Source organism: Ambystoma mexicanum, chromosome 11 (assembly GCF_040938575.1).
Source record: "Ambystoma mexicanum isolate Mex_15411 chromosome 11, UKY_AmexF1_1, whole genome shotgun sequence".
Taxonomy (NCBI): domain Eukaryota; kingdom Metazoa; phylum Chordata; class Amphibia; order Caudata; family Ambystomatidae; genus Ambystoma; species Ambystoma mexicanum.
Window position 1 is genome coordinate 824,088,539 of NC_090934.1, and position 24,591 is coordinate 824,113,129.

Sequence of the window (24,591 nt, forward strand, 5' to 3'; positions counted from 1 at the left end):
GTTCTTACACAGGGGCCTGATTGGTGTGCTGTTTGCTTATGCTTCCCAGGCAACCTGAAAATATTTCTAAAATAGCTCTTTTTCCCACAGCAAATCAGGGTATCAAGCACTTCCCTACCTCCCCTAATCCACAAACACAGGGGATTTAGTAGAGGACAGAGCCCATCAACAGTGCACCAAATGTCCTCTGTGTAGGCATAACTTGCTATGAGGAGAAAGCCACAGTTGCGCACTTGTGTTAAAAGGGGACAGTAGGCTGAACCCAGAGAACACGGGAGAAATGACTCAGGTTTACTGAGTGGAACACTCTGTGTCTTTGTGCCAAAAACAGCAGCGTCTTTTCGGTTAACAGCCGAACGCGCTAACCAATTGCGCCACAGAGACTCACTGGCATGTGTGTTCTGCCTTTGGCCTGATTGCATTGCTATTTTTTTCTGATTGGCAGAAAACCTGAACTTTTTTCTGAAAAAGGCATGCCTCTCTTAGCACTGCAGTGCATTAGACTGCTCCCTTGCTTCCCTGAGTCCCCAAATACACAACCACCTTGGGCACAATAGAAGACACATTCCAGCAGATTTAGCAAGAGTGCACCAAGGTTTCTATATGTAGGTACCTTGCTGAGAAGCAAGACCTGCAGTTGCATTCTTCTGTTAAAAGAGGGCAGCAGAGTGCACCAAGAGAACTTGGGGGAAGTAGCTTATGTTAACTACTTGCCATGATCTTTATAGATCCCTCTGTTTGACTGGGTGAATTCTAATTTCTGGGGTAGAGTAAGCAATTTTTGGATCTAGATGCTGTGCGCAACAGGAATGCTATATACTGCACTGTACTGCTACTGAAAAGTTACCAATTTTACAGGATGTTCAGGTAAGCTTTGTTTCAGAAAACAATTTGCTAGAGGCACTAAAACAGATTACTGGGACAAAGGAAGAGGGTTTGGGGATTAGCACATCTCCTATGAAAGGTACAGTCACGCCCGAGACAACTCTGAGTGTCACCTCAAATTCTAAGAAATGCAAACTAGGGACCTACGCTTTTTATTGCCAGTGGATCTTTGTGTTTCAGACAAATGTGCACGCCTCCCAGAGCCCCTTGCAATGTACTTAGGGAAATGGGGGAAGGTGCTGTGAAGCCCTCTCGCTGACAATGTCTCTCTTGTCTATAATGTATCTATGAGAGAGAGAGAAATAGGCAATGCGAGAGTGAAAAAGTAAAATGGAAATGTGTCTACTGAGACCAGTATAAGGGGAAATCCTCACAATCCAGGACCGACAGTTGATTGGGAGGGCGCTTACAGGTTTCCGACACCAGACCGGTACCTGAACTCACAAACCCAAACTGCAAAGTGATGGGCATTGCCACTAGACTGCCGACCCCCTTTCGGGGCCCCAGCATATATCCTTTAGTCACACCTAGAGTTCCCAGGACAGTGCAGCATTCAGCGATTACACGAAAATATTGACAGCGCTAGGAGGCCATGCAAATGGCAGAGGTATGCTTTACAAAGCCCACGTAGCGTGCACAAAACAGCACATCAGTCAGGCCCACTTGAAGAGATGGTAAAGAGGAAATACTTCTGCTGCATCCAGTAAAACATAGAGATTGGCCTGCTTTAAAGGTTGACCATGTCCTTCATGGGTGTCTGTCAATATGATACTTCCCTGCTGCAAAGCTTACATTCGAAACGCCAGAACAACTAGGCCGAGAGCACAAAGATGCAGTCAGGTTGAAATAACGAATTACTGAAGAGCAATTTTATATTTCAGAGTGGGAAAAGCAAATATGCCCCCGACGTGATTTGAACACGAAACCTTCTGATCTGGAGTCAGACGCGCTACCATTGCGCCACGAGGTCCTTGTGGCTATCCACCTGGTGTGTCTGATGACAGAATAAAGGTAGGAGACGTACATGCACCTGCAGAGCCTCATTGCTTCTTAAGGTAGACTGGCTAGGATAGCTTCCTTCTGTGCATCAGTACACGCTGCAGCCAAACCCTTCCCATGAAGTCTTGATGTTTATGAATTGAATGGCAAGTTTTGAAAAACTAAAGCAAGCGAGAAGAATTGCTTACAGTTTATTGGATTTTTTGGACGTCAGCAGACGAGACCTGCGAGAGGTAAACAGAAGTTCATAGTTGGTCATGCTGAATTTTTGAGCCAAAATGCATCGTCCCTGGGTGGGCTTGAACCACCAACCTTTCGGTTAACAGCAGAACGCCCTAACCGATTGCGCCACAGAGACTCATGGAGTGCTTACACTGGGGCCTGATTGGTGTGCTGTTTGCTTATGCTTCCCAGGCAACCTGAAAATATTTCTAAAATAGCTCTATTTCCCACAGCAAATCAGGGTATCAAGCACTTCCCTACCTCCCCTAATCCACAAACACAGGGGATTTAATGGAGGACAGAGCCCATCAACAGTGCACCAAATGCCCTCTGTGTAGGCATAACTTGCTATGAGGAGGAAGCCACAGTTGCGCACTTGTGTTAAAAGGGGACAGTAGGCTGAACCCAGAGAACACGGGAGAAATGACTCAGGTTTACTGAGTGGAACACTCTGTGTCTTTGTGCCAAAAACAGCAGCGTCTTTTCGGTTAACAGCCGAACGCGCTAACCAATTGTGCCACAGAGACTCACTGGCATGTGTGTTCTGCCTTTGGCCTGATTGCATTGCTATTTTTTTCTGATTGGCAGAAAACCTGAACTTTTTTCTGAAAAAGGCATGCCTCTCTTAGCACTGCAGTGCATTAGACTGCTCCCTTGCTTCCCTGAGTCCCCAAATACACAACCACCTTGGGCACAATAGAAGACACATTCCAGCAGATTTAGCAAGAGTGCACCAAGGTTTCTATATGTAGGTACCTTGCTGAGAAGCAAGACCTGCAGTTGCATTCTTCTGTTAAAAGAGGGCAGCAGAGTGCACCAAGAGAACTTGGGGGAAGTAGCTTATGTTAACTACTTGCCATGATCTTTATAGATCCCTCTGTTTGACTGGGTGAATTCTAATTTCTGGGGTACAGTAAGCAATTTTTGGATCTAGATGCTGTGCGCAACAGGAATGCTATATACTGCACTGTACTGCTACTGAAAAGTTACCAATTTTACAGATTGTTCAGGTAAGCTTTGTTTCAGAAAACAACTTGCTAGAGGCCCTAGGACAGATTACTGGGACAAAGGAAGAGGGTTTGGGGATTAGCACATCTCCTATGAAAGGTACAGTCATGCCCGAGACAACTCTGAGTGCCTCCTCAAATTCTAAGAAATGCGAACTGGGGTCCTACGCCTTTTATTGCCAGTGGATCTTTGTGTTTCAGACAAATGTGCACGCCTCCCAGAGCCCCATGCAATGCACTTAGGGAAATGGGGGAAGGTGCTGTGCAACCCTCTCGCTGAGAATGTCTCTCTTGTCTATAATGTATCTATGAGAGAGAGAGAAATAGGCAATGCGAGAGTCAAAAAGTAAAATGGAAATGTGTCTACTGAGACCAGTATAAGGGGAAATCCTCACAATCCTGGACCGACAGTTGATTGGGAGGGCGCTTACAGGTTTCCGACACCAGACCGGTACCTGAACTCACAAACCCAAACTGCAAAGTGATGCCCATTGCCACTAGACTGCCGAACCCCTTTCGGGGCCCCAACATATATCTTTTAGTCACACCTAGAGTTCCCAGGACAGTGCAGCATTCAGCGATTACACGAAAATATTGATAGCGCTAGGAGGCCATGCAAATGGCAGAGGTATGCTTTACAAAGCCCACGTAGCGTGCACAAAACAGCACATCAGTCAGGCCCACTTGAAGAGATGGTAAAGAGGAAATACTTCTGCTGCATTCAGTAAAACATAGAGATTGGCCTGCTTTAAAGGTTGACCATGTCCTTCATGGGTGTCTGTCAATATGATACTTCCCTGCTGCAAAGCTTACATTCGAAACGCCAGAACAACTAGGCCCAGAGCACAAAGATGCAGTCAGTTTGAAATAACGAGATACTGAAGAGCAATTTTGTATTTCAGAGTGGGAAAAGGAAGTATGACCCCGACGTGATTTGAACACACAACCTTCTGATCTGGAGTCAGACGCGCTACCATTGCGCCACGAGGTCTTTGTGGCAATCCACCTGGTGTGTCTGATGACAGAATAAAGGTAGGAGACGTACATGCACCTGCAGAGCCTCATTGCTTCTTTAAGTAGACTGGCTAGGATAGCTTCCTTCTGTGCATCAGTACACGCTGCAGCCAAACCCTTCCCATGAAGTCTTGATGTTTATGAATTGAATGGCAAGTTTTGAAAAACTAAAGCAAGCGAGAAGAATTGCTTGCAGTTTATTGGATTTTTTGGACGTCAGCAGACGAGACCTGCGAGAGGTAAACAGAAGTCCATAGTTGGTCACGCTGAATTTTTGAGCCAAAATGCACCGTCCCTGGGTGGGCTTGAACCACCAACCTTTCGGTTAACAGCCGAACGCGCTAACCGATTGCGCCACAGAGACTCATGCAGTGTTTACTCTGGGGCCTGATTGGTGTGCTGTTTGCTTATGCTTCCCAGGCAACCTGAAAATATTTCTAAAATAGCTCTATTTCCCACAGCAAATCAGGGTATCAAGCACTTCCCTACCTCCCCTAATCCACAAATACAGGGGATTTAGTAGAGGACCGAGCCCATCAACAGTGCACCAAATGTCCTCTGTGTAGGCATAACTTGCTATGAGGAGAAAGCCACAGTTGCGCACTTGTGTTAAAAGGGGACAGTAGGCTGAACCCAGAGAACACGGGAGAAATGACTCAGGTTTACTGAGTGGAACACTCTGTGTCTTTGTGCCAAAAACAGCAGCGTCTTTTCGGTTAACAGCTGAACGCGCTAACCAATTGCACCACAGAGACTCACTGGCATGTGTGTTCTGCCTTTGGCCTGATTGCATTGCTATTTTTTTCTGATTGGCAGAAAACCTGAACTTTTTTCTGAAAAAGGCATGCCTCTCTTAGCACTGCAGTGCATTACACTGCTCCCTTGCTTCCCTGAGTCCCCAAATACACAACCACCTTTGGCACAATAGAAGACTCATTCCAGCAGATTTAGCAAGAGTGCACCAAGGTTTCTATATGTAGGTACCTTGCTGAGAAGCAAGACCTGCAGTTGCATTCTTCTGTTAAAAGAGGGCAGCAGAGTGCACCAAGAGAACTTGGGGGAAGTAGCTTATGTTAACTACTTGCCATGCTCTTTATAGATCCCTCTGTTTGACTGGGTGAATTCTAATTTCTGGGGTAGAGTAAGCAATTTTTGGATCTAGATGCTGTGCGCAACAGGAATGCTATATACTGCACTGTACTGCTACTGAAAAGTTACCAATTTTACAGGATGTTCAGGTAAGCTTTGTTTCAGAAAACAACTTGCTAGAGGCCCTAGGACAGATTACTGGGACAAAGGAAGAGGGTTTGGGGATTAGCACATCTCCTATGAAAGGTACAGTCACGCCCGAGACAACTCTGAGTGCCTCCTCAAATTCTAAGAAATGCGAACTGGGGTCCTACGCCTTTTATTGCCAGTGGATCTTTGTGTTTCAGACAAATGTGCACGCTTCCCAGAGCCCCTTGCAATGCACTTAGGGAAAGGGGGGAAGGTGCTGTGAAGCCCTCTCGCTGACAATGTCTCTCTTGTCTATAATGTATCTATGAGAGAGAGAAAAATAGGCAATGGGAGAGTGAAAAAGTAAAATGGAAATGTGTCTACTGAGACCAGTATAAGGGGAAATCCTCACAATCCAGGACCGACAGTTGATTGGGAGGGCGCTTACAGGTTTCTGACACCAGACAGGTACCTGAACTCACAAACCCAAACTGCAAAGTGATGGGCATTGCCACTAGACTGCCGACCCCCTTTCGGGGCCCCAGCATATATCCTTTAGTCACACCTAGAGTTCCCAGGACAGTGCAGCATTCAGCGATTACACGAAAATATTGACAGCGCTAGGAGGCCATGCAAATGGCAGAGGTATGCTTTACAAAGCCCACGTAGCGTGCACAAAACAGCACATCAGTCAGGCCCACTTGAAGAGATGGTAAAGAGGAAATACTTCTGCTGCATCCAGTAAAACATAGAGATTGGCCTGCTTTAAAGGTTGAACATGTCCTTCATGGGTGTCTGTCAATATGATACTTCCCTGCTGCAAAGCTTACATTCGAAACGCCAGAACAACTAGTCCCAGAGCACAAAGATGCAGTCAGGTTGAAATAACGAGATACTGAAGAGCAATTTTGTATTTCAGAGTGGGAAAAGGAAGTATGACCCCGACGTGATTTGAACACACAACCTTCTGATCTGGAGTCAGACGCGCTACCATTGCGCCACGAGGTCCTTGTGGCAATCCACCTGGTGTGTCTGATGACAGAATAAATGTAGGAGACGTACATGCACCTGCAGAGCCTCATTGCTTCTTTAAGTAGACTGGCTAGGATAGCTTCCTTCTGTGCATCAGTACACTCTGCAGCCAAACCCTTCCCATGAAGTCTTGATGTTTATGAATTGAATGGCAAGTTTTGAAAAACTAAAGCAAGCGAGAAGAATTGCTTGCAGTTTATTGGATTTTTGGACGTCAGCAGACGAGACATGCGAGAGGTAAACAGAAGTTGTTCACGCTGAATTTTTGAGCCAAAATGCTTCGTCGCTGGATGGGCTTGAACCACCAACCTTTCGGTTAACAGCCGCGCTAACCGATTGCGCCACAGAGACTCATGCAGTGCTTACACTGGGGCCTGATTGGTGTGCTGTTTGATTATGCTTCCCAGGCAACCTGAAAATATTTCTAAAATAGCTCTATTTCCCACAGCAAATCAGGGTATCAAGCACTTCCCTACCTCCCCTAGTCCACAAACACAGGGGATTTAGTAGAGGACAGAGCCCATCAACAGTGCACCAAATGTCCTCTGTGTAGGCATAACTTGCTATGAGGAGAAAGCCACAGTTGCGCACTTGTGTTAGAAGGGGACAGTAGGCTGAACCCAGAGAACACGGGAGAAATGACTCAGGTTTACTGAGTGGAACACTCTGTGTCTTTGTGCCAAAAATAGCAGCGTCTTTTCGGTTAACAGTCGAACGCGCTAACCAATTGCGCCACAGAGACTCACTGGCATGTGTGTTCTGCCTTTGGCCTGATTGCATTGCTATTTTTTTCTGATTGGCAGAAAACCTGAACTTTTTTCTGAAAAAGGCATGCCTCTCTGAGCACTGCAGTGCATTACACAGCTCCCTTGCTTCCCTGAGTCCCCAAATACACAACCACCTTGGGCACAATAGAAGACACATTCCAGCAGATTTAGCAAGAGTGCACCAAGGTTTCTATATGTAGGTACCTTGCTGAGAAGCAAGACCTGCAGTTGCATTCTTCTGTTAAAAGAGGGCAGCAGAGTGCACCAAGAGAACTTGGGGGAAGTAGCTTATGTTAACTACTTGCCATGCTCTTTATAGATCCCTCTGTTTGACTGGGTGAATTCTAATTTCTGGGGTAGAGTAAGCAATTTTTGGATCTAGATGCTGTGCGCAACAGGAATGCTATATACTGCACTGTACTGCTACTGAAAAGTTACCAATTTTACAGGATGTTCAGGTAAGCTTTGTTTCAGAAAACAACTTGCTAGAGGCCCTAGGACAGATTACTGGGACAAAGGAAGAGGGTTTGGGGATTAGCACATCTCCTATGAAATGTACAGTCACACCCGAGACAACTCTGAGTGCCACCTCAAATTCTAAGAAATGCGAACTAGGGTCCTGCGCTTTTTATTGCCAGTGGATCTTTGTGTTTCAGACAAATGTGCACGCCTCCCAGAGCCCCTTGCAATGCACTTAGGGAAACATGGGAAGGTGCTGTGAAGCCCTCTCGCTGACAATGTCTCTCTTGTCTATAATGTATCTATGAGAGAGAGAGAAATAGGCAATGCGAGAGTGAAAAAGTAAAATGGAAATGTGTCTACTGAGACCAGTATAAGGGGCAATCCTCACAATCCAGGACCGACAGTTGATTGGGAGGGCGCTTACAGTTTTCTGACACCAGACCGGTACCTGAACTCACAAACCAAACTGCAAAGTGATGGGCATTGCCACTAGACTGCCGACCGCCTTTCGGGTCCCCAGCATATATCCTTTAGTCACACCTAGAGTTCCCAGGACAGTGCAGCATTCAGCGATTACACGAAAATATTGACAGCGCTAGGAGGCCATGCAAATGGCAGAGGTATGCTTTACAAAGCCCACGTAGCGTGCACAAAACAGCACATCAGTCAGGCCCACTTGAAGAGATGGTAAAGAGGAAATACTTCTGCTGCATCCAGTAAAACATAGAGATTGGCCTGCTTTAAAGGTTGACCATGTCCTTCATGGGTGTCTGTCAATATGATACTTCCCTGCTGCAAAGCTTACATTCGAAACGCCAGAACAACTAGGCCCAGCGCACAAAGATGCAGTCAGGTTGAAATAACGAGATACTGAAGAGCAATTTTGTATTTCAGAGTGGGAAAAGCAAGTATGACCCCGACGTGATTTGAACACGCAACCTTCTGATCAGGAGTCAGACGCGCTACCATTGCGCCACGAGGTCCTTGCGGCAATCCACCTGGTGTGTCTGATGACAGAATAAAGGTAGGAGACGTACATGCACCTGCAGAGCCTCATTGCTTCTTTAAGTAGACTGGCTAGGATAGCTTCCTTCTGTGCATCAGTACACGCTGCAGCCAAACCCTTCCCATGAAGTCTTGATGTTTATGAATTGAATGGCAAGTTTTGAAAAACTAAAGCAAGCGAGAAGAATTGCTTGCAGTTTATTGGATTTTTTGGACGTCAGCAGACGAGACCTGCGAGAGGTAAACAGAAGTTCATAGTTGGTCACGCTGAATTTTTGAGCCAAAATGCATCGTCCCTGGGTGGGCTTGAAGCACCAACCTTTCGGTTAACAGCCGAATGCGCTAACCGATTGCGCCACAGAGACTCATGCAGTGCTTACACTGGGGCCTGATTGGTGTGCTGTTTGCTTATGCTTCCCAGGCAACCTGAAAATATTTCTAAAATAGCTCTATTTCCCACAGCAAATCAGGGTATCAAGCACTTCCCTACCTCCCCTAATCCACAAACACAGGGGATTTAGTAGAGGACAGAGCCCTTCAACAGTGCACCAAATGTCCTCTGTGTAGGCATAACTTGCTATGAGGAGAAAGCCACAGTTGCGCACTTGTGTTTAAAGGGGACAGTAGGCTGAACCCAGAGAACACGGGAGAAATGACTCAGGTTTACTGAGTGGAACACTCTGTGTCTTTGTGCCAAAAACAGCAGCGTCTTTTCGGTTAACAGCCGAACGCGCTAACCAATTGCGCCAGAGAGACTCACTGGCATGTGTGTTCTGCCTTTGGCCTGATTGCATTGCTATTTTTTTCTGATTGGCAGAAAACCTGAACTTTTTTCATAAAAAGGCATGCCTCTCTTAGCACTGCAGTGCATTACACAGCTCCCTTGCTTCCCTGAGTCCCCAAATACACAACCACCTTGGGCACAATAGAAGACACATTCCAGCAGATTTAGCAAGAGTGCACCAAGGTTTCTATATGTAGGTACCTTGCTGAGAAGCAAGACCTGCAGTTGCATTCTTCTGTTAAAAGAGGGCAGCAGAGTGCACCAAGAGAACTTGGGGGAAGTAGCTTATGTTAAGTACTTGCCATGCTCTTTATAGATCCCTCTGTTTGACTGGGTGAATTCTAATTTCTGGGGTAGAGTAAGTAATTTTTGGATCTAGATGCTGTGCGCAACAGGAATGCTATATACTGCACTGTACGGCTACTGAAAAGTTACCAATTTTACAGGATGTTCAGGTAAACTTTGTTTCAGAAAACAACTTGCTAGAGGCCCTAACACAGATTACTGGGACAAAGGAAGAGGGTTTGGGGATTAGCACATCTCCTATGAAAGGAACAGTCACGCCCGAGACAACTCTGAGTGCCACCTCAAATTCTAAGAAATGCAAACTAGGAACCTACGCTTTTTATTGCCAGTGGATCTTTGTGTTTCAGACAAATGTGCACGCCTCCCAGAGCCCCTTGCAATGCACATAGGGAAAGGGGGGAAGGTGCTGTGAAGCCCTCTCGCTGACAATGTCTCTCTTGTCTATAATGTATCTATGGGAGAGAGAGAAATAGGCAATGCGAGAGTGAAAAAGTAAAATGGAAATGTGTCTACTGAGACCAGTATAAGGGGCAATCCTCACAATCCAGGACCGACAGTTGATTGGAGGGCGCTTACAGTTTTCTGACACCAGACCGGTACCTGAACTCACAAACCAAACTGCAAAATGATGGGCATTGCCACTAGACTGCCGACCGCCTTTCGGGGCCCCAGCATATATCCTTTAGTCACACCTAGAGTTCCCAGGACAGTGCAGCATTCAGCGATTACACGAAAATATTGACAGCGCTAGGAGGCCATGCAAATGGCAGAGGTATGCTTTACAAATCCCACGTAGCGTGCACAAAACAGCACATCAGTCAGGCCCACTTGAACAGATGGTAAAGAGGAAATACTTCTGCTGCATCCAGTAAAACATAGAGATTGGCCTGCTTTAAAGGTTGACCATGTCCTTCATGGGTGTCTATCAATATGATACTTCCCTGCTGCAAAGTTTACATTCGAAACGCCAGAACAACTAGGCCCAGAGCACAAAGATGCAGTCAGGTTGAAATAACGAGATACTGAAGAGCAATTTTATATTTCAGAGTGGGAAAAGGAAGTATGACCCCGACGTGATTTGAACACACAACCTTCTGATCTGGAGTCAGACGCGCTACCATTGCGCCACGAGGTCCTTGTGGCAATCCACCTGGTGTGTCTGATGACAGAATAAAGGTAGGAGACGTACATGCACCTGCAGAGCCTCATTGCTTCTTTAGGTAGACTGGCTAGGATAGCTTCCTTCTGTGCATCAGTACACGCTGCAGCCAAACCCTTCCCATGAAGTCTTGATGTTTATGAATTGAATGGCAAGTTTTGAAAAACTAAAGCAAGCCAGAAGAATTGCTTGCAGTTTATTGGATTTTTTGGACGTCAGCAGACGAGACCTGCGAGAGGTAAACAGAAGTTCATAGTTGGTCATGCTGAATTTTTGAGCCAAAATGCATCGTCCCTGGGTGGGTTTGAACCACCAACCTTTCGGTTAACAGCCGAACGCGCTAACCGATTGCGCCACAGAGACTCATGCAGTGCTGACAATGGGGCCTGATTGGTGTGCTGTTTGCTTATGCTTCCCAGGCAACCTGAAAATATTTCTAAAATAGCTCTATTTCCCACAGCAAATCAGGGTATCAAGCACTTCCCTACCTCCCCTAATCCACAAACACAGGGGATTTAGTAGAGGACAGAGCCCATCAACAGTGCACCAAATGTCCTCTGTGTAGGCATAACCTGCTATGAGGAGAAAGCCACAGTTGCGCACTTGTGTTAAAAGGGGACAGTAGGCTGAACCCAGAGAACACGGGAGAAATGACTCAGGTTTACTGAGTGGAACACTCTGTGTCTTTGTGCCAAAAACAGCAGCGTCTTTTCGGTTAACAGCCGAACGCGCTAACCAATTGTGCCACAGAGACTCACTGGCATGTGTGTTCTGCCTTTGGCCTGATTGCATTGCTATTTTTTTCTGATTGGCAGAAAACCTGAACTTTTTTCTGAAAAAGGCATGCCTCTCTTAGCACTGCAGTGCATTAGACTGCTCCCTTGCTTCCCTGAGTCCCCAAATACACAACCACCTTGGGCACAATAGAAGACACATTCCAGCAGATTTAGCAAGAGTGCACCAAGGTTTCTATATGTAGGTACCTTGCTGAGAAGCAAGACCTGCAGTTGCATTCTTCTGTTAAAAGAGGGCAGCAGAGTGCACCAAGAGAACTTGGGGGAAGTAGCTTATGTTAACTACTTGCCATGATCTTTATAGATCCCTCTGTTTGACTGGGTGAATTCTAACTTCTGGGGTAGAGTAAGCAATTTTTGGATCTAGATGCTGTGAGCAACAGGAATGCTATATACTGCACTGTACTGCTACTGAAAAGTTACCAATTTTACAGGATGTTCAGGTAAGCTTTGTTTCAGAAAACAACTTGCTAGAGGCCCTAGGACAGATTACTGGGACAAAGGAAGAGGGTTTGGGGATTAGCACATCTCCTATGAAAGGTACAGTCACGCCCGAGACAACTCTGAGTGCCTCCTCAAATTCTAAGAAATGCGAACTGGGGTCCTACGCCTTTTATTGCCAGTGGATCTTTGTGTTTCAGACAAATGTGCACGCCTCCCAGAGCCCCATGCAATGCACTTAGGGAAATGGGGGAAGGTGCTGTGCAACCCTCTCGCTGACAATGTCTCTCTTGTCTATAATGTATCTATGAGAGAGAGAGAAATAGGCAATGCGAGAGTGAAAAAGTAAAATGGAAATGTGTCTACTGAGACCAGTATAAGGGGAAATCCTCACAATCCAGGACCGACAGATGATTGGGAGGGCGCTTACAGGTTTCCGACACCAGACCGGTACCTGAACTCACAAACCCAAACTGCAAAGTGATGCCCATTGCCACTAGACTGCCGACCCCCTTTCGGGGCCCCAACATATATCCTTTAGTCACACCTAGAGTTCCCAGGACAGTGCAGCATTCAGCGATTACACGAAAATATTGACAGCGCTAGGAGGCCATGCAAATGGCAGAGGTATGCTTTACAAAGCCCACGTAGCGTGCACAAAACAGCACATCAGTCAGGCCCACTTGAAGAGATGGTAAAGAGGAAATACTTCTGCTGCATCCAGTAAAACATAGAGATTGGCTTGCTTTAAAGGTTGACCACGTCCTTCATGGGTGTCTGTCAATATGATACTTCCCTGCTGCAAAGCTTACATTCGAAACGCCAGAACAACTAGGCCCAGAGCACAAAGATGCAGTCAGGTTGAAATAACGAGATACTGAAGAGCAATTTTGTATTTCAGAGTGGGAAAAGGATGTATGACCCCGACGTGATTTGAACACACAACCTTCTGATCTGGAGTCAGATGCGCTACCATTGCGCCACGAGGTCCTTGTGGCAGCCATCTGGTGTGTCTGATGACAGTATAAAGGTAGGAGACGTACATGCACCTGCAGAGCCTCATTGCTTCTTTAAGTAGACTGGCTAGGATAGCTTCCTTCTGTGCATCAGTACACGCTGCAGCCAAACCCTTCCCATGAAGTCTTGATGTTTATGAATTGAATGGCAAGTTTTGAAAAACTAAAGCAAGCGAGAAGAATTGCTTGCAGTTTATTGGATTTTTTGGACGTCAGCAGACGAGACCTGCGAGAGGTAAACAGAAGTTCATAGTTGGTCATGCTGAATTTTTGAGCCAAAATGCATCGTCCCTGGGTGGGCTTGAACCACCAACCTTTCGGTTAACAGCCAAACGCGCTAACCGATTGCGCCACAGAGACTCATGCAGTGCTTACACTGGGGCCTGATTGGTGTGCTGTTTGCTTATGCTTCCCAGGCAACCTGACAATATTTCTAAAATAGCTCTATTTCCCACAGCAAATCAGGGTATCAAGCACTTCCCTACCTCCCCTAATCCACAAACACAGGGGATTTAGTAGAGGACAGAGCCCATCAACAGTGCACCAAATGTCCTCTGTGTAGGCATAACTTGCTATGAGGAGAAAGCCACAGTTGCGCACTTGTGTTAAAAGGGGACAGTAGGCTGAACCCAGAGAACACGGGAGAAATGACTCAGGTTTACTGAGTGGAACACTCTGTGTCTTTGTGCCAAAAACAGCAGCGTCTTTTCGGTTAACAGCCAAACGCGCTAACCAATTGTGCCACAGAGACTCACTGGCATGTGTGTTCTGCCTTTGGCCTGATTGCATTGCTATTTTTTTCTGATTGGCAGAAAACCTGAACTTTTTTCTGAAAAAGGCATGCCTCTCTTAGCACTGCAGTGCATTAGACTGCTCCCTTGCTTCCCTGAGTCCCCAAATACACAACCACCTTGGGCACAATAGAAGACACATTCCAGCAGATTTAGCAAGAGTGCACCAAGGATTCTATATGTAGGTACCTTGCTGAGAAGCAAGACCTGCAGTTGCATTCTTCTGTTAAAAGAGGGCAGCAGAGTGCACCAAGAGAACTTGGGGGAAGTAGCTTATGTTAACTACTTGCCATGCTCTTTATAGATCCCTCTGTTTGACTGGGTGAATTCTAATTTCTGGGGTAGAGTAAGCAATTTTTGGATCTAGATGCTGTGCGCAACAGGAATGCTATATACTGCACTGTACTGCTACTGAAAAGTTACCAATTTTACAGGATGTTCAGGTAAGCTTTGTTTCAGAAAACAACTTGCTAGAGGCCCTAAAACAGATTACTGGGACAAAGGAAGAGGGTTTGGGGATTAGCACATCTCCTATGAAATGTACAGTCACGCCCGAGACAACTCTGAGTGCCACCTCAAATTCTAAGAAATGCGAACTAGGGTCCTGCGCTTTTTATTGCCAGTGGATCTTTGTGTTTCAGACAAATGTGCACGCCTCCCAGAGCCCCTTGCAATGCACTTAGGGAAATGGGGGAAGGTGCTGTGCAACCCTCTCGCTGACAATGTCTCTCTTGTCTATAATGTAACTATGAGAGAGAGAGAAATAGGCAATGCGAGAGTGAAAAAGTAAAATGGAAATGTGTCTACTGAGACCAGTATAAGGGGAAATCCTCACAAAGCAAGGACCGACAGTTGATTGGGAGGGCGCTTACAGGTTTCCGACACCAGACCGGTACATGAACTCACAAACCCAAACTGCAAAGTGATGCCCATTGCCACTAGACTGCCGACCCCCTTTCGGGGCCCCAACATATATCCTTTAGTCACACCTAGAGTTCCCAGGACAGTGCAGCATTCAGCGATTACACGAAAATATTGACAGCGCTAGGAGGCCATGCAAATGGCAGAGGTATGCTTTACAAAGCCCACGTAGCGTGCACAAAACAGCACATCAGTCAGGCCCACTTGAAGAGATGGTAAAGAGGAAATACTTCTGCTGCATCCAGTAGAACGTAGAGATTGGCCTGCTTTAAAGGTTGACCATGTCCTTCATGGGTGTCTGCAAATATGATACTTCCCTGCTGCAAAGCTTACGTTCGAAACGCCAGAACAACTAGGCCCAGAGCACAAAGATGCAGTCAGGTTGAAATAACGAGATACTGAAGAGCAATTTTGTATTTCAGAGTGGGAAAAGGAAGTATGACCCCGACGTGATTTGAACACACAACCTTTTGATATGGAGTCAGACGCGCTACCATTGCGCCACGAGGTCCTTGTGGCAATCCACCTGGTGTGTCTGATGACAGAATAAAGGTAGGAGACGTACATGCACCTGCAGAGCCTCATTGCTTCTTTAGGTAGACTGGCTAGGATAGCTTCCTTCTGTGCATCAGTACACGCTGCAGCCAAACCCTTCCCATGAAGTCTTGATGTTTATGAATTGAATGGCAAGTTTTGAAAAACTAAAGCAAGCGAGAAGAATTGCTTACAGTTTATTGGATTTTTTGGACGTCAGCAGACGAGACCTGCGAGAGGTAAACAGAAGTTCATAGTTGGTCATGCTGAATTTTTGAGCCAAAATGCACCGTCCCTGGGTGGGCTTGAACCACCAACCTTTCGGTTAACAGCCGAACGCGCTAACCGATTGCGCCACAGAGACTCATGCAATTCTTACACAGGGGCCTGATTGGTGTGCTGTTTGCTTATGCTTCCCAGGCAACCTGAAAATATTTCTAAAATAGCTCTATTTCCCACAGCAAATCAGGGTATCAGGCACTTCCCTACCTCCCCTAATCCACAAACACAGGGGATTTAGTAGAGGACAGAGCCCATCAACAGTGCACCAAATGTCCTCTGTGTAGGCATAACTTGCTATGAGGAGAAAGCCACAGTTGCGCACTTGTGTTAAAAGGGGACAGTAGGCTGAACCCAGAGAACACGGGAGAAATGACTCAGGTTTACTGAGTGGAACACTCTGTGTCTTTGTGCCAAAAACAGCAGCGTCTTTTCGGTTAACAGCCGAACGCGCTAACCAATTGTGCCACAGAGACTCACTGGCATGTGTGTTCTGCCTTTGGCCTGATTGCATTGCTATTTTTTTCTGATTGGCAGAAAACCTGAACTTTTTTCTGAAAAAGGCATGCCTTTCTTAGCACTGCAGTGCATTAGACTGCTCCCTTGCTTCCCTGAGTCCCCAAATACACAACCACCTTGGGCACAATAGAAGACACATTCCAGCAGTTTCAGCAAGAGTGCACCAAGGATTCTATATGTAGGTACCTTGCTGAGAAGCAAGACCTGCAGTTGCATTCTTCTGTTAAAAGAGGGCAGCAGAGTGCACCAAGAGAACTTGGGGGAAGTAGCTTATGTTAACTACTTGCCATGCTCTTTATAGATCCCTCTGTTTGACTGGGTGAATTCTAATTTCTGGGGTAGAGTAAGCAATTTTTGGATCTAGATGCTGTGCGCAACAGGAATGCTATATACTGCACTGTACTGCTACTGAAAAGTTACCAATTTTACAGGATGTTCAGGTAAGCTTTGTTTCAGAAAACAACTTGCTAGAGGCACTAAGACAGATTACTGGGACAAAGGAAGAGGGTTTGGGGATTAGCACATCTCCTATGAAAGGTACAGTCACGCCCGAGACAACTCTGAGTGTCACTTCAAATTTTAAGAAATGCAAACTAGGGACCTACGCTTTTTATTGCCAGTGGATCTTTGTGTTTCAGACAAATGTGCACGCCACCCAGAGCCCTTTGCAATGCACTTAGGGAAAGGGGGGAAGGTGCTGTGAAGCCCTCTCGCTGACAATGTCTCTCTTGTCTATAATGTAACTATGAGAGAGAGAGAAATAGGCAATGCGAGAGTGAAAAAGTAAAATGGAAATGTGTCTACTGAGACCAGTATAAGGGGAAATCCTCACAATCCAGGACCGACAGTTGATTGGGAGGGCGCTTACAGGTTTCCGACACCAGACCGGTACCTGAACTCACAAACCCAAACTGCAAAGTGATGGGCATTGCCACTAGACTGCCGACCCCCTTTCGGGGCCCCAACATATATCCTTTAGTCACACCTAGAGTTCCCAGGACAGTGCAGCATTCAGCGATTACACGAAAATATTGACAGCGCTAGGAGGCCATGCAAATGGCAGAGGTATGCTTTACAAAGCCCACGTAGCGTGCACAAAACAGCACATCAGTCAGGCCCACTTGAAGAGATGGTAAAGAGGAAATACTTCTGCTGCATCCAGTAAAACATAGAGATTGGCCTGCTTTAAAGGTTGACCATGTCCTTCATGGGTGTCTGTCAATATGATACTTCCCTGCTGCAAAGCTTACATTCGAAACGCTAGAACAACTAGGCCCAGAGCACAAAGATGCAGTCAGGTTGAAATAACGAGATACTGAAGAGCAATTTTATATTTCAGAGTGGGAAAAGCAAATATGACCCCGACGTGATTTGAACACGCAACCTTCTGATCTAGAGTCAGACGTGCTACCATTGCGCCACGAGGTCCTAGTGGCAGTCCACCTGGTGTGTCTGATGACAGAATAAAGGTAGGAGACGTACATGGACCTGCAGAGCCTCATTGCTTCTTTAAGTAGACTGGCTAGGATAGCTTCCTTCTGTGCATCAGTACACGCTGCAGCCAAACCCTTCCCATGAAGTCTTGATGTTTATGAATTGAATGGCAAGTTTTGAAAAACTAAAGCAAGCGAGAAGAATTGCTTGCAGTTTATTGGATTTTTTGGACGTCAGCAGACGAGACCTGCGAGAGGTAAACAGAAGTTCATAGTTGGTCATGCTGAATTTTTGAGCCAAAATGCATCGTCCCTGGGTGGGCTTGAACCACCAACCTTTTGGTTAACAGCCGAACGCGCTAACCGATTGCGCCACAGAGACTCATGGAGTGCTTACACTGGGGCCTGATTGGTGTGCTGTTTGCTTATGCTTCCCAGGCAACCTGAAAATATTTCTAAAATAGCTCTATTTCCCACAGCAAATCAGGGTACCAAGCACTTCCCTACCTCCCCTAATCCACAAACACAGGGGATTTAGTAGAGGACAGAGCCCATCAACAGTGCACCAAATGTCCTCTGTGTAGGCATAACTTGCTATGAGGAGAAAGCCACAGTTGCGCACTTGTGTTAAAAGGGGACAGTAGGCTGAACCCAGAGAACACGGGAGAAATGACTCAGGTTTACTGAGTGGAACACTCTGTGTCTTTGTGCCAAAAACAGCAGCGTCTTTTCGGTTAACAGCCGAACGCGCTAACCAATTGTGCCACAGGTTCACTGGCATGTGTGTTCTGCCTTTGGCCTGATTGCATTGCTATTTTTTTCTGATTGGCAGAAAACCTGAACTTTTTTCTGAAAAAGGCATGCCTCTCTTAGCACTGCAGTGCATTAGACTGCTCCCTTGCTTCCCTGAGTCCCCAAATACACAACCACCTTGGGCACAATAGAAGACACATTCCAGCAGATTTAGCAAGAGTGCACCAAGGTTTCTATATGTAGGTACCTTGCTGAGAAGCAAGACCTGCAGTTGCATTCTTCTGTTAAAAGAGGGCAGCAGAGTGCACCAAGAGAACTTGAGGGAAGTAGCTTATGTTAACTACTTGCCATGATCTTTATAGATCCCTCTGTTTGACTGGGTGAATTCTAATTTCTAGGGTAGAGTAAGCAATTTTTGGATCTAGATGCTGTGCGCAACAGGAATGCTATATACTGCACTGTAATGCTACTGAAAAGTTACCAATTTTACAGGATGTTCAGGTAAGCTTTGTTTCAGAAAACAACTTGCTAGAGGCCCTAGGACAGATTACTGGGACAAAGGAAGAGGGATTGGGGATTAGCACATCTCCTATGAAAGGTACAGTCACGCCCGAGACAACTCTGAGTGCATCCTCAAATTCTAAGAAATGCGAACTGGGGTCCTACGCCTTTTATTGCCAGTGGATCTTTGTGTTTCAGACAAATGTGCACGCCTCCCAGAGCCCCATGCAATGCACTTAGGGAAATGGGGGAAGGTGCTGTGCAACCCTCTCGCTGACAATGTCTCTCTTGTCTATAATGTATCTATGAGAGAGAGAGAAATAGGCAATGCGAGAGTGAAAAAGTAAAATGGAAATGTGTCTACTGAGACCAGTATAAGGGGAAATCCTCACAATCCTGGACCGACAGTTGATTGGGAGGGCGCTTACAGGTTTCCGACACCAGACTGGTACCTGAACTCACAAACCCAAACTGCAAAGTGATGCCCATTGCCACTAGACTGCCGAACCCCTTTCGGGGCCCCAACATATATCCTTTAGTCACACCTAGAGTTCCCAGGACAGTGCAGCATTCAGCGATTACACGAAAATATTGATAGCGCCAGGAGGCCATGCAAATGGCAGAGGTATGCTTTACAAAGCCCACGAAGCGTGCACAAAACAGCACATCAGTCAGGCCCACTTGAAGAGATGGTAAAGAGGAAATACTTCTGCTGCATTCAGTAAAACATAGAGATTGGCCTGCTTTAAAGGTTGACCATGTCCTTCATGGGTGTCTGTCAATATGATACTTCCCTGCTGCAAAGCTTACATTCGAAACGCCAGAACAACTAGGCCCAGAGCACAAAGATGCAGTCAGGTTGAAATAACGAGATACTGAAGAGCAATTTTGTATTTCAGAGTGGGAAAAGCAAATATGACCCCGACGTGATTTGAACACACAACCTTCTGATCTAGAGTCAGACGTGCTACCATTGCGCCACGAGGTCCTAGTGGCAGTCCACCTGGTGTGTCTGATGACAGAATAAAGGTAGGAGACGTACATGCACCTGCAGAGCCTCATTGCTTCTTTAAGTAGACTGGCTAGGATAGCTTCCTTCTGTGCATCAGTACACGCTGCAGCCAAACCCTTCCCATGAAGTCTTGATGTTTATGAATTGAATGGCAAGTTTTGAAAAACTAAAGCAAGCGAGAAGAATTGCTTGCAGTTTATTGGATTTTTTGGACGTCAGCAGACGAGACCTGCGAGAGGTAAACAGAAGTTCATAGTTGGTCATGCTGAATTTTTGAGCCAAAATGCATCGTCCCTGGGTGGGCTTGAACCACCAACCTTTAGGTTAACAGCCGAATGCGCTAACCGATTGCGCCACAGAGACTCATGCAGTTCTTACACAGGGGCCTGATTGGTGTGCTGTTTGCTTATGCTTCCCAGGCAACCTGAAAATATTTCTAAAATAGCTCTTTTTCCCACAGCAAATCAGGGTATCAAGCACTTCCCTACCTCACCTAATCCACAAACACAGGGGATTTAGTAGAGGACAGAGCCCATCAACAGTGCACCAAATGTCCTCTGTATAGGCATAACTTGCTATGAGGAGAAAGCCACAGTTGCGCACTTGTGTTAAAAGGGGACAGTAGGCTGAACCCAGAGAACACGGGAGAAATGACTCAGGTTTACTGAGTGGAACACTCTGTGTCTTTGTGCCAAAAACAGCAGCGTTTTTTCGGTTAACAGCCAAACGCGCTAACCAATTGTGCCACAGGTTCACTGGCATGTGTGTTCTGCCTTTGGCCTGATTGCATTGCTATTTTTTTCTGATTGGCAGAAAACCTGAACTTTTTTCTGAAAAAGGCATGCCTCTCTTAGCACTGCAGTGCATTAGACTGCTCCCTTGCTTCCCTGAGTCCCCAAATACACAACCACCTTGGGCACAATAGAAGACACATTCCAGCAGATTTAGCAAGAGTGCACCAAGGTTTCTATATGTAGGTACCTTGCTGAGAAGCAAGACCTGCAGTTGCATTCTTCTGTTAAATGAGGGCAGCAGAGTGCACCAAGAGAACTTGGGGGAAGTAGCTTATGTTAACTACTTGCCATGATCTTTATAGATCCCTCTGTTTGACTGGGTGAATTCTAATTTCTAGGGTAGAGTAAGCAATTTTTGGATCTAGATGCTGTGCGCAACAGGAATGCTATATACTGCACTGTACTGCTACTGAAAAGTTACCAATTTTACAGGATGTTCAGGTAAGCTTTGTTTCTGAAAACAACTTGCTAGAGGCCCTAGGACAGATTACTGGGACAAAGGAAGAGGGTTTGGGGATTAGCACATCTCCTATGAAAGGTACAGTCACGCCCGAGACAACTCTGAGTGCATCCTCAAATTCTAAGAAATGCGAACTGGGGTCCTACGCCTTTTATTGCCAGTGGATCTTTGTGTTTCAGACAAATGTGCACGCCTCCCAGAGCCCCATGCAATGCACTTAGGGAAATGGGGGAAGGTGCTGTGCAACCCTCTCGCTGACAATGTCTCTCTTGTCTATAATGTATCTATGAGAGAGAGAGAAATAGGCAATGCGAGAGTGAAAAAGTAAAATGGAAATGTGTCTACTGAGACCAGTATAAGGGGAAATCCTCACAATCCAGGACCGACAGTTGATTGGGAGGGCGCTTACAGGTTTCTGACACCAGATCGGTACCTGAACTCACAAACCCAAACTACAAAGTGATGGGCATTGCCACTAGACTGCCGACCCCCTTTCGGGGCCCCAGCATATATCCTTTAGTCACACCTAGAGTTCCCAGGACAGTGCAGCATTCAGCGATTACACGAAAATATTGACAGCGCTAGGAGGCCATGCAAATGGCAGAGGTATGCTTTACAAAGCCCACGTAGCGTGCACAAAACAGCACATCAGTCAGGCCCACTTGAAGAGATGGTAAAGAGGAAATACTTCTGCTGCATCCAGTAAAACATAGAGATTGGCCTGCTTTAAAGGTTGACCATGTCCTTCATGGGTGTCTGTCAATATGATACTTCCCTGCTGCAAAGTTTACATTCGAAACGCCAGAACAACTAGGCCCAGAGCACAAAGATGCAGTCAGGTTGAAATAACGAGATACTGAAGAGCAATTTTATATTTCAGAGTGGGAAAAGCAAATATGACCCCGACGTGATTTGAACACGAAACCTTCTGATCTTGAGTCAGACGCGCTACCATTGCGCCACGAGGTCCTTGTGGCAATCCACCTGGTGTGTCTGATGACAGAATAAAGGTAGGAGACGTACATGCACCTGCAGAGCCTCATTGCTTCTTTAAGTAGACTGGCAAGGATAGCTTCCTTCTGTGCATCAGTGCACGCTGCAGCCAAACCCTTCCCATGAAGTCTTGATGTTTATGAATTGAATGGCAAGTTTTGAAAAACTAAAGCAAGCGAGAAGAATTGCTTACAGTTTATTGGATTTTTTGGACGTCAGCAGACGAGACCTGCGAGAGGTAAACAGAAGTTCATAGTTGGTCATGCTGAATTTTTGAGCCAAAATGCATCGTCCCTGGGTGGGCTTGAACCACCAACCTTTCGGTTAACAGCCGAACGCGCTAACCGATTGCGCCACAGAGACTCATGCAGTGCTTACACTGGGGCCTGATTGGTGTGCTGTTTGCTTATGCTTCCCAGGCAACCTGAAAATATTTCTAAAATAGCTCTATTTCCCACAGCAAATCAGGGTATCAAGCACTTCCCTACCTCCCCTAATCCACAAACACAGGGGATTTAGTAGAGGACAGAGCCCATCAACAGTGCACCAAATGTCCTCTGTGTAGGCATAACTTGCTATGAGGAGAAAGCCACAGTTGCGCACTTGTGTTAAAAGGGGACAGTAGGCTGAACCCAGAGAACACGGGAGAAATGACTCAGGTTTACTGAGTGGAACACTCTGTGTCTTTGTGCCAAAAACAGCAGCGTCTTTTCGGTTAACAGCCGAACGCGCTAACCAATTGTGCCACAGAGACTCACTGGCATGTGTGTTCTGCCTTTGGCCTGATTGCATTGCTATTTTTTTCTGATTGGCAGAAAACCTGAACTTTTTTCTGAAAAAGGCATGCCTCTCGTAGCACTGCAGTGCATTAGACTGCTCCCTTGCTTCCCTGAGTCCCCAAATACACAACCACCTTGGGCACAATAGAAGACACATTCCAGCAGATTTAGCAAGAGTGCACCAAGGTTTCTATATGTAGGTACCTTGCTGAGAAGCAAGACCTGCAGTTGCATTCTTCTGTTAAAAGAGGGCAGCAGAGTGCACCAAGAGAACTTGGGGGAAGTAGCTTATGTTAACTACTTGCCATGCTCTTTATAGATCCCTCTGTTTGACTGGGTGAATTCTAATTTCTGGGGTAGAGTAAGCAATTTTTGGATCTAGATGCTGTGCGCAACAGGAATGCTATATACTGCACTGTACTGCTACTGAAAAGTTACCAATTTTACAGGATGTTCAGGTAAGCTTTGTTTCAGAAAACAACTTGCTAGAGGCCCTAGGACAGATTACTGGGACAAAGGAAGAGGGTTTGGGGATTAGCACATCTCCTATGAAAGGTACAGTCATGCCCGAGACAACTCTGAGTGCCTCCTCAAATTCTAAGAAATGCGAACTGGGGTCCTACGCCTTTTATTGCTAGGGGATCTTTGTGTTTCAGACAAATGTGCACGCCTCCCAGAGCCCCATGCAATGCACTTAGGGAAATGGGGGAAGGTGCTGTGAAGCCCTCTCGCTGACAATGTCTCTCTTGTCTATAATGTAACTATGAGAGAGAGAGAAATAGGCAATGCGAGAGTGAAAAAGTAAAATGGAAATGTGTCTACTGAGACCAGTATAAGGGGAAATCCTCACAATCCAGGACCGACAGTTGATTGGGAGGGCGCTTACAGGTTTCCGACACCAGACCGGTACCTGAACTCACAAACCCAAACTGCAAAGTGATGGGCATTGCCACTAGACTGCCGACCCCCTTTCGGGGCCCCAACATATATCCTTTAGTCACACCTAGAGTTCCCAGGACACTGCAGCATTCAGCGATTACACGAAAATATTGACAGCGCTAGGAGGCCATGCAAATGGCAGAGGTATGCTTTACAAAGCCCACGTAGCGTGCACAAAACAGCACATCAGTCAGGCCCACTTGAAGAGATGGTAAAGAGGAAATACTTCTGCTGCATCCAGTAAAACATAGAGATTGGCCTGCTTTAAAGGTTGACCATGTCCTTCATGGGTGTCTGTCAATATGATACTTCCCTGCTGCAAAGCTTACATTCGAAACGCCAGAACAACTAGGCCCAGAGCACAAAGATGCAGTCAGGTTGAAATAACGAGATACTGAAGAGCAATTTTGTATTTCAGAGTGGGAAAAGGATGTATGACCCCGACGTGATTTGAACACACAACCTTCTGATCTGGAGTCAGATGCGCTACCATTGCGCCACGAGGTCCTTGTGGCAGCCATCTGGTGTGTCTGATGACAGAATAAAGGTAGGAGACGTACATGCACCTGCAGAGCCTCATTGCTTCTTTAAGTAGACTGGCTAGGATAGCTTCCTTCTGTGCATCAGTACACGCTGCAGCCAAACCCTTCCCATGAAGTCTTGATGTTTATGAATTGAATGGCAAGTTTTGAAAAACTAAAGCAAGCGAGAAGAATTGCTTGCAGTTTATTGGATTTTTTGGACGTCAGCAGACGAGACCTGCGAGAGGTAA

General features: G+C 46.2%; 14 non-coding genes across 14 annotated transcripts; all 14 read right to left on the minus strand.

The window, feature by feature from the left end:
* Positions 1-1,783: 1,783 nt before the first annotated feature.
* TRNAW-CCA (transfer RNA tryptophan (anticodon CCA)) lies at positions 1,784-1,855 on the minus strand. The gene has a single exon. It is a non-coding gene; the product is annotated as a tRNA-Trp (tRNA).
* Positions 1,856-4,032: 2,177 nt separating this feature from the next.
* On the minus strand, positions 4,033-4,104 carry TRNAW-CCA (transfer RNA tryptophan (anticodon CCA)). The gene has a single exon. It is a non-coding gene; the product is annotated as a tRNA-Trp (tRNA).
* A 313-nt stretch (positions 4,105-4,417) lies between these two features.
* Positions 4,418-4,491, minus strand: TRNAN-GUU (transfer RNA asparagine (anticodon GUU)). Its single transcript has one exon. It is a non-coding gene; the product is annotated as a tRNA-Asn (tRNA).
* Positions 4,492-6,281: 1,790 nt separating this feature from the next.
* Positions 6,282-6,353, minus strand: TRNAW-CCA (transfer RNA tryptophan (anticodon CCA)). The gene has a single exon. It is a non-coding gene; the product is annotated as a tRNA-Trp (tRNA).
* Positions 6,354-8,517: 2,164 nt separating this feature from the next.
* Positions 8,518-8,589, minus strand: TRNAR-CCU (transfer RNA arginine (anticodon CCU)). Its single transcript has one exon. It is a non-coding gene; the product is annotated as a tRNA-Arg (tRNA).
* Positions 8,590-10,764: 2,175 nt separating this feature from the next.
* Positions 10,765-10,836, minus strand: TRNAW-CCA (transfer RNA tryptophan (anticodon CCA)). The gene has a single exon. It is a non-coding gene; the product is annotated as a tRNA-Trp (tRNA).
* A 313-nt stretch (positions 10,837-11,149) lies between these two features.
* On the minus strand, positions 11,150-11,223 carry TRNAN-GUU (transfer RNA asparagine (anticodon GUU)). Its single transcript has one exon. It is a non-coding gene; the product is annotated as a tRNA-Asn (tRNA).
* Positions 11,224-13,013: 1,790 nt separating this feature from the next.
* On the minus strand, positions 13,014-13,085 carry TRNAW-CCA (transfer RNA tryptophan (anticodon CCA)). The gene has a single exon. It is a non-coding gene; the product is annotated as a tRNA-Trp (tRNA).
* A 312-nt stretch (positions 13,086-13,397) lies between these two features.
* On the minus strand, positions 13,398-13,471 carry TRNAN-GUU (transfer RNA asparagine (anticodon GUU)). Its single transcript has one exon. It is a non-coding gene; the product is annotated as a tRNA-Asn (tRNA).
* A 2,176-nt stretch (positions 13,472-15,647) lies between these two features.
* On the minus strand, positions 15,648-15,721 carry TRNAN-GUU (transfer RNA asparagine (anticodon GUU)). The gene has a single exon. It is a non-coding gene; the product is annotated as a tRNA-Asn (tRNA).
* Positions 15,722-17,896: 2,175 nt separating this feature from the next.
* Positions 17,897-17,970, minus strand: TRNAN-GUU (transfer RNA asparagine (anticodon GUU)). Its single transcript has one exon. It is a non-coding gene; the product is annotated as a tRNA-Asn (tRNA).
* Positions 17,971-20,143: 2,173 nt separating this feature from the next.
* Positions 20,144-20,217, minus strand: TRNAN-GUU (transfer RNA asparagine (anticodon GUU)). Its single transcript has one exon. It is a non-coding gene; the product is annotated as a tRNA-Asn (tRNA).
* A 2,173-nt stretch (positions 20,218-22,390) lies between these two features.
* On the minus strand, positions 22,391-22,464 carry TRNAN-GUU (transfer RNA asparagine (anticodon GUU)). The gene has a single exon. It is a non-coding gene; the product is annotated as a tRNA-Asn (tRNA).
* Positions 22,465-24,254: 1,790 nt separating this feature from the next.
* Positions 24,255-24,326, minus strand: TRNAW-CCA (transfer RNA tryptophan (anticodon CCA)). The gene has a single exon. It is a non-coding gene; the product is annotated as a tRNA-Trp (tRNA).
* Between the last annotated feature and the right edge of the window lie 265 nt (positions 24,327-24,591).